The sequence below is a fragment of the Cannabis sativa genome, unplaced genomic scaffold (assembly GCF_029168945.1).
Source record: "Cannabis sativa cultivar Pink pepper isolate KNU-18-1 unplaced genomic scaffold, ASM2916894v1 Contig1, whole genome shotgun sequence".
NCBI classification, from domain to species: domain Eukaryota; kingdom Viridiplantae; phylum Streptophyta; class Magnoliopsida; order Rosales; family Cannabaceae; genus Cannabis; species Cannabis sativa.
In genome coordinates, this window is record NW_026870037.1 from 860,629 (window position 1) to 873,968 (window position 13,340).

At 42.3% G+C, this 13,340-nt stretch overlaps 1 non-coding gene across 1 annotated transcript; it reads right to left on the reverse strand.

Moving 5' to 3' along the window:
* Positions 1 to 602: 602 nt before the first annotated feature.
* On the reverse strand, positions 603 to 709 carry LOC115721549 (small nucleolar RNA R71). The gene has a single exon (XR_004012564.2). It is a non-coding gene; the product is annotated as a small nucleolar RNA R71 (small nucleolar RNA).
* Positions 710 to 13,340: the final 12,631 nt, after the last annotated feature.

Below are 13,340 nucleotides of genomic sequence, written 5' to 3' on the forward strand. Positions count from 1 at the left end.
TGATCTATTTCAGGAATCCTAAGTGCATGCGCCGTCAAGGACAAGCAGTCATATTACCAGTTGATCCTGAAATCGAGAAAACTTGCAGGAGGAATCGAAAGAACAAGAGGCAAGAAAGAGTTTCAGCAACTGCTGAAACATCAGAAATCATGGCTGCCAATGTGAACAATAATGCTGGAAACAATGGGGGTAATAACGGTAATAATGGAGGTGCCGTGGAAGACCAAGCTAATGGCCGTAGCTTGAGAGATTACATTCTCCCTACTCTGACGGGGGTGCAGTCATGTATCAGGCCACCGGCAGTGGATGCAAACAACTTCGAGATTAAACCTGGCATCCTTCAAATGGTGCAGTCTTCAGTTCAGTTTGGTGGCCTCCCTTCTGAAGATCCTAATCTGCATCTCTCTAACTTCATGGAACTTTGTGAAACTTTTAAGGTTAATGGAGTTAGCGATGATGTCATTCGACTGAGATTGTTTCCATTCTCGCTCAGAGAACGAGCCAAGAGTTGGTTGAATTCCTTGCCACCCAATTCTATTGCCACCTGGAATGATCTGGCAACAAAATTCTTGTCAAAGTTCTTTCCTCCAGCCAAGTCTGCAAAGCTGAGAGGAGAAATCAATAATTTCTGCCAACAAGATAATGAATCTCTCCATGAGGCTTGGGAGAGGTTTAAAGATCTGATCAGGAGGTGTCCTCATCATGGTATAGAGAAGTGGATGCTGGTTCACAACTTCTACAACGGGCTGGTTGGTAATACTAGAACTCTAATAGATGCAGCAGCGGGCGGAGCTTTTATGAGAAAGAGTGCTAATGAGGCGTATGATCTATTGGAGGAGATGGCTCTAAACAATCAGCAGTGGCCAACTGAAAGGAGTCAATCTAAGAAGGTAGCTGGTGTGTTAGAAGTTGATGCCATCACAAAGTTAACAGCTCAGGTTGAGGCATTGACAAAAATAATTGCAGGGCAAGCTAAACAAGCCCAAATTGTTTGTGAGTTATGTGGAGGAAGTCATCACTTTTCGGAGTGTCAAGCAGATGTGGATGATTTGCCAATGGATGAAGCTAAAGCCATTGGGAATTTTTCACAGAACAACAACAACAACAATTATGGGTTCAACCAGGGTAACAACCGAAGAAATAGTGGGTTCTATCAGCAAAGAAATCAGAACCAACAGTTTAATCAGCAACAAGCCTCTGGTGGAAATTCTAGTTTGCAAAAAGATTTACTGCTCCAGTTTATGACTGAAACTAGATCTTCAATTAAAGACCTGCAGACTCAGATGGGCCAGTTAGCAACTCAGGTAGCAACCCGCCCTCAAGGAAATTTGCCTAGCACAACTGAAGTCAATCCCAAAGAAAACTGCAAACCAATTACCCTGAGAAGCGGTAAGAAATATGATGGGCTTGAGTTACCACAACCAGTTGAGGTAGATGAAGAAATAAATGCTCAACCAGTGCAAACACCAACACCAACAGCAGAGAAGGCTACTGAAAGCTCAGCACTACCGCAACAGTCTCCACCTATTAGCATTGATCATCATGTGAAAATACCCTATCCTCAGAGGCTCAGAAAGTCAAGCTTAGACAAGCAGTTCACCAAGTTTCTAGAAGTCTTCAAAAGACTTCACATTAACATTCCTTTTGCTGAAGCTCTAGAGCAGATGCCAAGTTATGTGAAGTTTATGAAGGAAATTTTGTCAAAGAAGAGGAAGATGGAAGATTATGAGACAGTGGCTCTAACTGAAGAGTGTAGCGCTATTCTACAGAAGAAACTCCCTCCAAAACTCAGAGATCCAGGGAGCTTCACTATTCCTTGTACTATTGGAAAAATTGAAGGAATAAATGCACTATGTGATTTGGGAGCCAGTATAAACTTAATGCCTTTGTCAGTGTTTAAAAGACTACAGCTGGGTGAAGCAAAGCCAACTACTGTAACTCTTCAATTGGCGGATCGATCACTAGCTCATCCTAGAGGAGTCATTGAGGATGTGTTAGTAAAAGTTGACAAGTTCATCTTTCCAGCTGACTTCATTGTTCTGGATATGGAAGAAGACAGCAATGTTCCTATCATCCTGGGGAGACCTTTCTTGGCAACAGGGAAAGCACTAATTGATGTTCAGAAAGGAGAGTTAAAGCTGAGGGTACAAGGAGATGAAGTTGTATTTAATGTGCTCAAAGCAATGACCTACCCTACAGCTAGTGACAACTGTTTTGCAATTGATGTGAAGGACCAGTTGGTGGAGACAAAGACGCATGCTGAAGACCCTCTTAATCTGACTTTGGTACAAGAGGAGGTGGTGGAACAAGATGGTAAGGAAGCTTATGAGTATGCTTTGTGGCTTGACTCTTATGGACCGCTGAATAGAAAATACTATGAAGAGTTAGGTGTCATACCAACAAAGCCTACCCCATCTACTGAAAAGCCTCCTCAACTAGAGTTAAAAGTCCTACCAGAGCATCTCAGGTATGAATATTTGGGAGAAAATAAGACACTTCCTGTTATTGTGGCATCTTCCCTATCTTCTGTAGAGACAAACAAGCTATTACGGGTTCTAAGGAAGCATACAAAAGCCATTGGATGGACTTTAGCAGATATTAAAGGGATCAGCCCTTCAACTGTAATGCACAGAATCTTAATGGAGGAAGGAGTGAAGCCTACCATTGATGCTCAAAGAAGATTAAATCCACCAATGAAGGAGGTTGTCAGAAAAGAGGTCTTAAAGTGGTTAGATGTCGGGGTAGCGTATCCTATTTCAGATAGTAAATGGGTAAGTCCAGTCCAAGTTGTTCCAAAGAAAGGAGGGATGACGGTGGTGAAGAATGAAAAGAATGAACTCATCCTAACCAGAACTGTCACCGGAAACTCAACAAGGCCACAAGAAAAGATCACTTTCCACTCCCATTCATTGATCAGATGTTAGACAAGTTGGCAGGTCAAGAGTACTATTGTTTCCTTGATGGGTACTCAGGGTATCACCAAATAGCTATAGCACCGGAGGATCAAGAGAAAACAACATTCACATGTCCATATGGTACTTTTGCTTTTCGACGAATGCCATTTGGGCTGTGTAATGCTCCAGCAACATTTCAGAGGTGTATAATGGCCATATTTTCAGATTTAATAGAAAAGTGCATCGAGGTGTTCATGGATGATTTTTCAGTGTTTGGTTCATCGTTTGACCAATGTTTAAGCAACTTGGAATTGGTTTTAACAAGGTGTGAAGACTCTAATTTGGTGTTAAACTGGGAAAAGTGCCATTTCATGGTTACAGAAGGAATAGTGCTGGGACACAAAATCTCGAAAGAAGGTATTGAGGTTGACAGAGCCAAAGTATCTACAATTGAGAACTTGCCTCCTCTAGTTTCAGTTAAGGGAGTTCGAAGCTTCTTGGGTCATGCCGGGTTCTATAAAAGATTTATCAAAGACTTCTCCAAAGTTGCCAAACCGCTATCCAATCTTCTCGCTAGTGGAGTACCTTTTGAATTTGGGAAAGATTGTCTTGAAGCATTCCAGATTCTCAAGGATAAGTTAATCTCAGCACCGATTGTGACTACACCAAACTGGGAATTACCTTTTGAAATCATGTGCGATGCAAGTGATTATGCGATTAGAGCAGTTTTGGGACAACGGGTTGACAAGGTATTCAGAACTATTTATTATGCAAGCAAAACCTTGAATGATGCCCAACTGAACTACGCTACTACAGAAAAAGAGATGATGGCTATAGTGTTTGCATGTGACAAATTTCGACCCTACTTGATTGGCAATAAAGTGATAGTGTATACAGATCACTCAGCAATCAAATACTTGATGACTAAGAAGGATGCCAAACCAAGACTAATTAGATGGGTTCTTCTTTTGCAAGAATTTGATCTAGACATAAAAGATAAGAAGGGTACTGAGAATCTGGTGGCATATCACTTGTCAAGATTAGAGCTGGAAGAAAGTCAGAATACGAAAGAGGTACAAATAAATGAACAGTTTCCCAATGAACAACTCTTCGGTGTGAGGGAAAGCCTAATGGTACCATGGTATGCTGATTATGTTAACTACTTGGCTGCCAATATCACTCCTCCTGAGCTATCTCGCCAACAACTAAAGAAATTCTTTTCTGAGGTGAAACATTACTACTGGGAAGAGCCAATCCTCTACAAGCACTGTGCAGATCAGATAATAAGAAGATGCGTGCCTGAAGAGGAGATGTTCTCTATTCTTAATCACTGTCATGCTCTACCATGTGGGGGACACTTCAGTGGAACTAGAACAGCTGCCAAGGTGTTGCAAAGTGGATTCTTTTGACCAACACTCTTCAAAGATGCTAGTACTTTTGTGAAGGCATGTGATCGTTGTCAGCGTACAAGAAACATCTCAAGGAGAAACGAAATGCCTTTGACAGGAATCCTGGAAGTAGAGTAATTTGATGTATGGGGGATAGACTTTATGGGTCCTTTTCCTTCATCATTTAGCAATCTATACATTTTACTAGCTGTGGATTACGTATCAAAATGGGTAGAAGCTGCAGCAACACCAGCTAATGATGGAAAAACAGTTCTTCGGTTCCTTCAGAAGAATATATTCACGCGGTTTGGTACTCCCCGAGCGATCATAAGCGATGAAGGGAATCACTTCTGCAATAAACAGTTTGAAGCTCTTCTTTCAAAATATGGTGTTCGTCATAGGACTGCCCTCCCATATCATCCGCAAAGCAATGGCCAAGCTGAGATTTCTAACCGGGAAATAAAGACGATTCTGGAGAAAACGGTGCAGAGATCAAGGAAAGATTGGTCAAGAAAGTTGGATGACGTATTGTGGGCTTATAGAACAGCGTTCAAAACGCCAATTGGGATGTCACCATATCGGTTGGTGTTTGGAAAGGCGTGTCATTTACCGGTGGAGTTAGAACACAAAGCTTATTGGGCAATGAAAACTCTGAACATGGACTTAAAGGCTGCTGGGCAGAAAAGACTACTACAGTTGGATGAATTGGAAGAATTTCGAAACGAAGCTTATGAGAACGCTAAGATTTACAAGGAAAGAACTAAGAGGTGGCATGACCGAAATTTAGTCAGAAAGGAGTTTCAACCTGGGCAACAAGTTCTGCTCTTCAACTCAAGACTAAAGTTGTTTCCTGGTAAATTAAAGTCAAGGTGGTCAGGGCCATTTACAGTGATCAAGGTGTTTCCCTATGGAGCGGTGGAACTAAAAGGTGAAGGTCCTAATACTTTCAAAGTGAATGGGCAGCGATTAAAGCTCTACTTGGGAGGTCAATTTGATCAAACCAAGTCCGCCATGATTCTGGCGCCACTATGAAGATCTCGATCAACGTCTAGCTATCCGACGATAAAGTTAGCGCTAATTGGGAGGCAACCCAAGTGTTCTTTATGATTTAGTTGAACTCTTTTTAAGTTTTACTGTTATTTTTTCTTTGTGTCCATTTTTTTGTTTGTGAAAAAAAAAAAAAAATTCCAGTGGTCGCGGCGATGGGATGTATGGCCGCGGCCATTTAAGAGTTACAGAAAGGGGGTTATTTTCACGAATTCTCGCCGCGGCGAGGCTATATGTCGCCGCGGCGAGATTGGTCAGAATAAGTTTAAAAACCCCCAAATCCCTAACATTTCAAACTCACACCACATTCAAACCCTCACCTCTCCACGCCGAAAACACCTCCTCCACCATATTTTTCTTCATCTAATCCCATTCAAAATCACATTCAACCAAACCTAACCATACACTTTCATCATCAATCATCCTAAACCCTTATTTCTCTCATCAAACACTAATTCCCACTCAAAATCAACCCCAAATCCCTAAAACCTCACCCAAAAATTTAAAAACCCTTATTCATCCTTTTCTTTCTCAAGAGCTTCAAGATTTCAACAATGGAGGATGATTAAAGGAGGAATTGTCATTGAGGTATTGATTCTAAGACTTCCAATCCAATTTTTATTGAAGAATTTGTGAATTGTTGGATAGTTTTGGATAATTTGTTGGATATTTGGGATTTTTTGCTATATACATTGTTCAAATTGTTTGTGTGAATAGAATTGGGTTTGATTGAGAGGGAATTAAGTCCCGGGAAGTCGATTTTTAAGGGGAAGTGCTGTCGAAATTTTGAAAAATCTTGAGAGTTAGAAAAATTTTGGTGAGATGGGTCCAAAGAGGTCAAGAGTCAATGAGGAAGGGGGAGCTTCATCATCCAACCCACCTAGGGGTCGCTCTAATCTTGATAGAGTTAGGTTTACCAACATGGATGCTCAAGAGCGGTTTTTGAAATTGAAAGATAGGGCATTCATTGAAGATAGAGGGATAGACATTGTGAACCTAAGCCAAACTGCCAACATTCCCCCTGCATTTGCATCAATTAGAGATCAAATCCTACATAGGCAGTGGACTAAGTTTGTGGATGTCACTGAGCGTAGTAACCAAACTCTAGCTTTGGAATTTTTAGCCAACTGGCCTGAAAGAGAGGATGGCAAGGTAAGAGTTAGGGGGGTTAGAGTGCCTGCTACCACAGCCGATATTCATGCTCTTTATGACCTCCCAACTTTCACTGTAGAGGAGCAACCCTTGAAGCGGCAATTTCGAGAAAGAAGTTTGAATTATGTGGATATTGCTGAGACTCTAGGGTATCCTGGCCTGAGGTTCCATGAGCTTGCAGGAGAACCATACCAATTGTACCGATGTGAACTTAACCCAGTGGCCAAGGCTTGGCTTTACTTTGTTAGTGCAAGGTTGCTCCCAAACAAACATTTTTCTGATGCTCAAATAGACAGGATTAAATGGGTTTATGGCATTATGAAAGGTTATAATTTGAATGTGGGGGATATTATTCGAGTGACTTTGACATAATGGTTGAGGGATCTTCTGGTGGAGGACTTGGGCTGGCTGGAATTATCACTGATCTGTGTGAGAAACATGGGGTACCGCAGTACTCATATGATACCAAAGCACCGCCACAACGCCCTATTAACTTGGCCATTGTTCTTCGCTTCAAACCTCCTCATCCTCATGGTCAACCGCCAGTTCAAAGAGGTCCTCCGGCAAGAGAAGAAGAGGAACATGAGGACATCGAACCACCACGTCTTGTCGGGCCTCTTGACCCCGCCATGCAGTACACTCACGATCAGCTGAATTATCTGATTCAGCAGAACATGCATATGCAGAATTACATGGCCCAGCGGAGTATCTTTGATGAGCAGCAAGTGGCTCAATTGAACACACTTGTCACGAGGATGAATATCGGTGTGGACGATCCGAACTATTTTGCCATGCCACCCCGCTTCAACCCTTATGACCAGCCACCGCCGCCAAACCCCTTCTAAGGGGCTCAGGTAAGTTTCTCTCACCCTGGTTTATTTTCACACATTGGGGACAATGTGCATTTTTAGTTTGGGGGGGGGGAACTTAAATTTTTTCAGTTTATTTGTTTTAGTTTAGTTTGTTTTAGTTTTTGTTAGTCCTGTGTGATGGCTAAATTGAAAGATTGATTGAATTGTTGTTATTCACTTGTGCAATGGATTAAAACATAACTGTGTGCTTGACTTGCAACTGTTTGAATTAAGATGGATGTGTGCTAGGAAGTGATTCATGTAGACTTAAAACATTTGTTATTCTCGCATATCATTTCTGTTCTATTTGGTTTGTGGAATGATTGATTGTACATGAAATAGAATTTGTTTGACATACTCTCTTGAAGCGAAATCCTTGATTTTTTCTGTTTGGAAAGTGATTTAGGCAAGTTTTCTTTGGAACGATTGAGCCTTTCAAGCCTACCTAGAAATTTTTACCATAGTATACCCAAAGTTGAGCCTTAGCCTGTTTTAAAAATTTTCACCACTTAACTGAGCTGAATTTGTTATATTTAACTCTTTTCACCCTGAACATACCTTATTATGCCATGAGCCTTGAAGCAAGTTTGGGGGGGTAAGTGTTGTAAGTGGAGAAATAAAGTGTAGGGGTGAGAGATTGAGAAAAAAGAATAATATTGTGTGTTGTGCCTCTGGAAAACATAGAAGGAAGAAAAAAAAATGTCTTCTTCAAGAAAAAAAAGCTAAGAAAATTATGAGGTACACACATAAGAAAAATTGCAATCTCTTATTTCTGTTTTTGGGATATATGGAAAGAAAGAAAAATAAATGTCTAGGCTTGCTTGGTTAATATTGCTTATGGTATAGTGTAGCCTAAATGACTTCTCACCTACCCATGTACCTAAGCCATGCGATGCTAACCGAAAAAAGACCTATTGATTCCAAATAGAAATTTGTCAACATTAGTGGAGAGAGGTATGTCATTCAAACTTATTGATCATGTGTTAGTGGGATGTTGGAAAGTTTAGAACAGTTGTGATATAGATGGCAATTGCGATGTTTTATGTTTGTATGAATTACTTACTTGTAAATTGCACATTCAAATTAGTTCTTAGAGTTGGCAAGTTGAAATTCTGGTTATTGATGGATTGAAGTTGTGCAGGTGGTGGTAACAGTTCAATTGTCGGAAAGTTTAGCTATCATTGTTAGTTTGTTTTTTAGTTTAGTCTTAGTTTACTCGGGGACGAGTAAAGAGTCAGTTTGGGGGAGTTTATTAGGCTATTTTTAGCCTATGTTTTGGATCTAATTTATGTGCGTTTTTCGCTGTGTTGGGACGGAATTACGCTTGTTTTCTATGTTTTCAGGTTCTTTGGAATAAAAGAGGTCTCGGGTGCAGAAATTCGATAAAAGACGTGCTGAGCCGAAGAAAACACAATTTTTGAGTAATTGTGCATATCTGGCCGCGGCTAAACACAACTTGGCCGCGGCTAGATTTCGAAGTTTTACAAGGCTACAGTCGCCGCGGTGATGAAGTGTCTCGCCGCGGCCATTTAAGAGATACAGAGAGCACCCTATTTTGCCATTATCTCACCGCGGCGAGAGGAAGCTTGGCCGCGGCGAGATCCCGTACGGACCAGGGGCATTTTCGTCCATCGAACCCTAAATTTTAGTTATAAATAGAAAACTGCGATTGGAAGTCAGGGAGAGCGATCAGAAACCCTAAAATACGATTTCGAGAGCGGCGGGGAAGAGCACGAGAGATTGAAGTGAAGATCCAGAATTCATCCACCAACAGTTCTTTTCTTTATTCCTCTTTAATTTATTTATGTTGAATATTGCTATAGGAATGGTTATGGATTTGTTTCTGAACTAAATTTCCCATTTAGGGAGGATGATGATTGTTGTTTAATGTTTTGCCTAGTTAATGTTTAATTACCATTCCTCAATTCTTGTGTGTGAAATTATCTTAATTTGTTCTTAATTTCATGTTTAAGATTGATCACCTTGCGCATGCTCTATGATCTCAATTCGAAATCTGAAAAGTGAGAATTGAGAATGCTAAAATTAAGATAATCGATGTTCTATGTGAAACGAAAGTATTTGCATGACTTATGTGACGAGTAGATTATTACTTAATGCTGATTTCATGTTAGTTTAATTAAGGAATTAATTAGATAACATGTGATTTAGAATCTAGAAGATCTGAAAGGAGCTAGGTTATTTCATAATCTGTCATTCCCTCCAAGAATAGGATAGTAATTAAGCATTAACGATTTGGGTAAACAACAACAGGATTCTCCTCCCTATTATCTCATCTTGCTCAACTTTCAATTGTGTTATTAAGTTTTCTGAATTTCTTTCATATTTTACTATTTTTAAATCATAATTGCTTTCGATTTGCCGAATAGAATCATAAGTATAATTTAGTGGTATTTAATCCAATTCCCTAAGGGATCGACCTCACCTGTGTGAGATTTACTACTTGATTGCGTATACTTGCGTAGCGTTTATAAAATATAGCAACACCACCTTGGCCCCTTTTGCCTCCGAGATGACCAGTGAGTACGTCTCCCATCTGACTCGGTGCGCGCCTAAACGGTACGCTGCTTGTGCATCCTTGAACTCCCTCTACCAGTTCAGGACATCAGCCATGCCTTGGCTGCGGTAAGTACTTTGTGATTTATTTCTTTCCTCATTATTTTACTTAAGGCCTTCACTCACTCTTACTTCCTTTTCCAGATTACTACAGAGGCCAGCCGCCTTTCCAAGACCATAATTAATCATGGCTTTGTCTTGTCCGAATTTGGGGGCATAGACAAGATCGTGAAGATCCTGCAGGACCTGTCTGCTGAAAGGAGGGCGTTCCAGGAGGAGGCCGAGCGAAAAGAGGCTCTTGCCAAGGCGAAGCTCGAGGAGGAGGCTAAACAAAGGGAAGCCCAGGCGGAGGCGATGCTCCGAGAGGAGGTCCTTCGGAGGGATAGGCTGGAGGCGAGGCACCGGGAGGCGCTGAGGGTGGAGGGCAAGGGTACTGCCAAGGCGAAACGCGAGCTTCGGGAGGCCAGGGAGGCCCTAGACGAGATGGCCGCCAAGGTGAGGTCCTTAGAGGAATTGCACCAGGCGGACTTGAAGTCCAGGGCTAACTTGGCCGTGGAGATGAAGGAGCTCAAAGACTTCAAAGATCAAGCCTTAAAGAAGGCTAAGAGAGATGAGTTCCTCTCCCCTGTCTCCTGCAAGCTTTGCATCAAGCGCTTTGATGATGGCGTCTACATGGCCTGGTCGACAAATGGCCAGAACATCAAGCTTGACTTCTACCCCAAACCTGCGGAGATGATTGCTAAATTTCGGGAGAAGAAGAAGAAACTTGACGCCATGCTTGAGGCGCGCATTGGTCCCCGCCTTCCTCCTCGCATTGATTAGGCCGTTTGAATCCAGCTCACTTCATCAAGCTTTTTCTTATTATTTTTTTTATTTACAGCTATTTTTCTTTTATTTAAGGCAATCTTTATCCTAATATCTGTCTTACTTTCTAAGGGGAGACAACAATTAAGGCTTGTCCCCGTGCCCTTTGTATATATTTTTTTTTTGACCTGTCCTTGGGGCAGGATTTTATTTTTATATGCATGATCTATCTTCTTTTTTTTCGATGCATGTTCTTTCTTTCGGACCTTCCCTTTGGGTCAGGATATTTATACATATGCTCCTTTTTTATGCATAATTTTTCCTAATCGGACCTACCCTTTGGGTCAGGATATTTTACTTTCGGCTTGTTTTTCATCTGTCCGTGTGGTATGCTTTAGTACCCCCCTGAGTGGCATGAAAACTTTGTTTTTAAGGCACTCAGTTTTATTTAAAATACAGAGGTTGCATACACTTAGACAGTACAAATCCTTTAAACAAAGCCTAAGCTACACATTTGGACTATTGGTAATATTTTCGGAGGTGATCGGCGTTCCAGGCCCTTGGCACAATGGTTCCATCCATTCTTTTTAGCTTATAAGTCCTGGAGCCGATTTTGTCCTCGATTTCGTATGGCCCTTCCCAATTTGGCCCAAGTACCCCCACTCCGGGTTCTTGGGTGGCTGGGAAGACTCTTCTTAAGACCATATCCCCAATAGTGAATTTTCTGTTTTTAACTTTGGAGTTAAAATATTTGGTCACCTTCTTTTGATAAGTTGTCATTCATATTTGTGACTCGTCCCGGAGTTCTTCAACTTGATCCAGTGCTTCTTGTAATAAAGCTTAGTTTGTAGCTGGATCGTAAGTCGTTCTCCTGTGGGACGGGAATAGCGTTTCTACCGCGACCATTGCTTCACAACCGTATGCCATTGAGAAAGGCGAGTGGCCAGTCGTGGTTTTGGGGGTCGTCCGGTAGGCCCATAACACTCTTGGCAACTCTTCGGGCCAATTGTTTTTGCAGGCCAGCAGCTTTTTCTTTAGGGTGACCTTTAGAATTTTGTTGACTGCTTCTGCTTGTCCGTTTTTTTGCGGCCTTGCCACCGCGGAGAAGCTTTTTACGACTCCGTGTTGGTTGCAGAAGTCAGTGAACTCTTCGCAATCAAATTGCTTTCCATTGTCAGAGACTATTTTGTGAGGCAAGCCATATCGACACACTATGATTTTAATAAAAAAAGTCTAGTGCTTTTTTAGCAGTTATAGTCTTCATGGGCTCAGCCTTTGTCCATTTGGTGAAGTAGTCTATTGCTACTATTGCATACTTTACTCCTCTTTTTCCTGTTGGCAGGGACCCAATAAGATCTATCCCCCAGACCGCGAAGGGTCAGGGGCTAGTCATCAGGGTAATCTCATTGGGAGGAGCTCTCGGTATGTTCGCGAACCTTTGGCACGAATCACACTTTTGGACATAGTCTATACAATCTTTTTTCATTTATGGCCAGAAGTATCCTTGTCTCAATATTTTCTTTGAGAGACTTGGTCCTCCTGTATGATCTCCACAGAACCCTTCATGGACCTCTAGCATAATTTGCCTAGCTTCAAGATCTGATACACACCTTAAATAAGGCATGCTGAGTCCTCTTCGGTAGAGAATTTTATCCATCATTACATAACGATGAGCCTGATACTGAACCTTTCTGGACAGTGCCCTTTCTTGGGGCAGCTCACCTTTTGTTATGTATTCGATGATGGGGACCACCCAGTTGGGTTCTTGCCCAACCGTTGCTATGGCCTCTTTTACTTTGATGCTTGGCTCTGCCAAGCGTTCCACGGGTACTACCCTCAGTCCTTCGATTTCACTGTCCGAAGCTAACTTAGCCAGGCAGTCCGCGTGAGCTTCTTTTCCCTGGGGATTCTTTCTACTTTATAGTCCGTGAACTCCATGAGCAGTTCCCGGACTATCGTTACATATGCGGCCATTCTTTCACCGCACGTTTGGTACTCTCCCGATATCTAGTTCATGACCAGTTAGGAGTCGCTGTACACTTCTACTCTTTTGGCCCCCATAGCCTTTGCTAATCTCAGCCCTGCTATCAAGGCTTCATACTCGGCTTCGTTGTTTAAAGCTGAAAAGTCGAACCGTAGGGCTGCCTCGAGTCGAAGTCCGCTTGGGGATATCATTGCAACCCCCGCTCCAGATCCATTTTCGTTGGAGGCTTCGTCCACAAATACTTTCCATGTGGGTACCGATGGTACCGGCGCGTTCGCGGTTGCCTCGGCTTCATTACATTCGGTGATGAAGTCTGCCAACACTTGTCCCTTTATGGAGATATGGGGTATGTAGTGCAAGTCGAATTGACTTAACTCCATCGCCCATTTGAGGAGCCTTCCGGACGCCTCTGGCTTTTTCAGGACTTGCCGGAGTGGGTGATTGGTCAACACCTTGATTGGGTGCGCTTGGAAATAAGGCCTCAATTTTCTTGAGGCCATTAGGAGGCAGAAAACTAGTTTTTCGATGACGGGGTACCGCGTCTCCGCCCCTATCATGCGCTTGCTGACGTAGTACACGGGATGTTGAGTTTTCTCTTCTTCCCGGACCAAGGCCGCGCTGACCGCGTGCTCAGAGACGACCAAGT